This window comes from Ascaphus truei, chromosome 15 (assembly GCF_040206685.1).
Source record: "Ascaphus truei isolate aAscTru1 chromosome 15, aAscTru1.hap1, whole genome shotgun sequence".
Lineage (NCBI taxonomy): Eukaryota > Metazoa > Chordata > Amphibia > Anura > Ascaphidae > Ascaphus > Ascaphus truei.
Window position 1 is genome coordinate 39,518,569 of NC_134497.1, and position 3,436 is coordinate 39,522,004.

Sequence of the window (3,436 nt, forward strand, 5' to 3'; positions counted from 1 at the left end):
CATCTCACATATAATGACATTTCTCTGTGCTTTTCCTCCTCTTTTCCGGCTCCGAGACCACTGCCTTTGGGCTCCCACTCGATCTGCTGGGCCCCTTCTTTTGACTTGTGGTGTACTAAAACCCCTCCAGTTGCTTTGGCCCAAAGGACTTTGTTAGGTATATGAAGAGTCTCTCTCCTCACTCCTAACAATCGACCCATACGGACTCTGGAGTAGGTCCCCTCCCACTACTCCCGCCCCGCTCTTCCACTTAACCTTAAAACTAAAACCACTCAAACCGCTTTTGTGTCCCGTTGTTGTGTGTCACAACACCAGCTCTCCCCGAATCAAGCCCCTCCCCTGACCCACTCTCCCATTCTGGAGTGTTTGTTGTGTTGTAGCTGTCCAGCTTGTACTTCAGCTCCCTTAACTTCTTTTGGGCTTTTCTAATTTCCTCCCCCTATATGCCTCCTTCCCGTTATTCCTGTGGCCCTATTCCTGCGTTCACTAGATAAGTTACGTTGTCCTTGCCCACTTGTCTTTGCCCGCTTAGCTGCTGTCTAAACCCTCTCTGCGTCACCACTTGCGGTCCCCTTTCTCATTACTACCCTTCCGTTTCACCTTCTTATGCCGATTTCTCTTCCTGCACTCCTGACTCCATCCGTAGCTAATTTGGCCCCATCCCTGCTTGTCTGACTACTCCACGTGTACTTACTTATCTTCCTCCTAAACCTCATGCTTCCATCCATCTGATATGTCTTCATCTCTGCTAACCCTACGTGCTAAATCTCCTATCACTTGTGTTGCCCCTTCTTCTAACTTCATATCCCTTCTGATCACATGCTTTGCCTCTGTCTTATCTTCATCTCCCTCTTAACCTTCCTAACTCCATCTGTCACCTCCCTTTTCCCTTCCTTACCCCAAACCACTTGATCCCTTCATGTTCCCTCCTCTGCCGTAGTCCCTCTATATGTCCTCCACCACCCGTCTCTTACTTCTGTTTTCCTCTTTCTCCAACTTCCTTTAACTTTCTCTCCTTCCCAACCTCTTCCATAACCTGCTTTGCTTCCCTTCTTGCTCCCGGCCTCTGTCCATTAACTTTCCCTGCGTCTCGCCACTGGCCACTGTCCCTTCCAAGCTTCTGGTGCCGGTCCGGCGCTACTCAGCCACCTCCTGGGTCCTTAGGGTCGCGGCTTCACTGTCGTCTGACGTCATCTGCCTCGGCCGTCCTGTTTCCCGCTGTGTATGCCACCTCCAAGATGGTGCCTGCCCTTTTGACACTGGGTGATGACGTCCTTTTGATGTAGAGTTCGATGTTTAGCATTTTTCATTATATAAAATGTGTGCCGTTATCGTTGTCCAAGCGGGACGTTGGATTCCACAGGGGGGAGGATGTAGCCGTGACCCCTGTTTTACCCCGAAAGAGCGGGAGGTTGCGCCTGCACAGAGTGTTACAAAAGCCCGCGAAGGAGGGGAGCACAGTTGGTGGGAGGCAGACGATCCTTGACCCAGCATTGTGAATGAGCTTATTGAGAAGCTGGCCGCATGTGTAGTTCATTGTTGTTGCGCTTTAGGTGGCTATGGCAATGAACGTGCGGAGGCTGTCAGAACGGGCTACGTCAATCCCTATTGGCCAACTAACCAGAGGGGAGAGTGGTGAGTGCTGGAGCAGCGGAAGTCATGTTCACGGTGATTGTAAACTGTCGCAGCTGGTGTTTTCACAGAGTCTGTCCCTATTGGTGGTGAGTAGGAGTGTGCGCAGGTATTATGGGTATATATGTTTTATGTGTAGCCGTGACCCCTGTTTTACCCCGAAAGAGCGGGAGGTTGCGCCTGCACAGAGTGTTACAAAAGCCCACGAAGGAGGGGAGCACAGTTGGTGGGAGGGAGCCAATCCTTGACCCAGCAGCCCCGCGGGGAACGTCATGCACGGGAGAAGATAAAGGGAGGTGGTTGGGAGAGCATGTAGGAGAGGAGAGGAGATGGAGTGTTGGTGTAGGGGAAGTTTAGCCGCCCCTGGCATAGGCTGTGTGCCCCAGGCCCAGTTAGCCCTGAGTCATCGTAGAGACAAGCGGAGCCAGGGATCGCCCTAGTGAGGTTCATGTTTCCCTAGTAATTGTAGACCTTGTTCGGGACTATACCGTTGAGCGGGAGGTCTGGGCTCAGACCCCTCGTGGTGTTACCGGAGTCCGGGTGGGATCGCCCGGGACGAGAGAGAGAGAGAGAGAGAGCGAAAGGAAGGTATCGACGTGCCGAGACCCTTTTTGAAGATCGTAGCGGTTCCGAGTACTGGAGTGCTCGGTAGGTATTTCAGCAAGGGCACCAAAGGTACCATTCACTCATTCAGGACTCACTGCATTACCTGGAAGAAGGTCCCATTCTGAGGACTGAAACGTCGGATGACTGTGGTGCTTATGTTATGTTATGTACATATTATATTTGGACTACCTCGTGTGCTGTCTTTTTGCCAGCTGCCAATCTGGTGAATGTGGAATATGGTTACTATATGGGATGAACATCTATCTTGAAGATTTGGATGGTGTTGCTAGCCCTTCCAGTGCAATCATTCATCCTTGAGAAAGTCACTGTGATGAAACGCATATGACGTGTGACGTCATCACGCAGTGACGCACGGACGACAGGCGGGGCTTTTGTTCAGGACTGAGTCTTGGAACACATCTCCAGGAAGCACCACACATCCCGGCTACCCTTTTCTACCCCTCTCCACTCCTCGTGGCGCCACCATTACTCACGGCCAGCTGAACATTGTTCTCGTCACCTTGACACTGTGTGGCTTATCCGTGATGAGGTAACTTCGGTTACTAGGGGCACAGAATATTGTGTTACACATATCCGGTGGGATTAGTGTTGTGGTGCAGCTGGGATTAGTTCTATTGAAAGATCATTCTGGGGATTGTGTGAGATTTACCATTTTCCTCATCAGGTGGATGTGACCCCATGTTCCTGGCTATCTGCCTGACTGTCCACACATCAGCGTCTATCTGCAGCCACAGATTGTCTCAACCGAATGTGTTTTTTACCCACCATGTGAGTATAGGTCCTGCTGACTACTCCATGTTTAAATAAAGTATTCTATTTTACAGTATTATGCTATGGAGTTGGCGCTTCTCTTCTTTTATGATATCATACCGTACCTTTCATTTTCCCGCCCAAACTCCCTAGCCACGCCGTACAATCACAGCCCACATCTGCCTGGTAACACAAGGATCACTTTCCCGCCAAAACTAAACTAGCCCCAAGCAAAGGCCATAGGTGAATGAAGGGCTTCCACAGTCCCTCCCCCCCTCCAGTCCCATGCCTCCTCCCACAGTCCCATGCCCACCCCAGTCCCGAACCCCGCCACACATTCCCATCCCTCCACAGGACAGGAAGCACAGGAACCAATCCACAGGTAAGCCATAAAATAAAAAACCATAACAAATCCACTGTCTGTGTC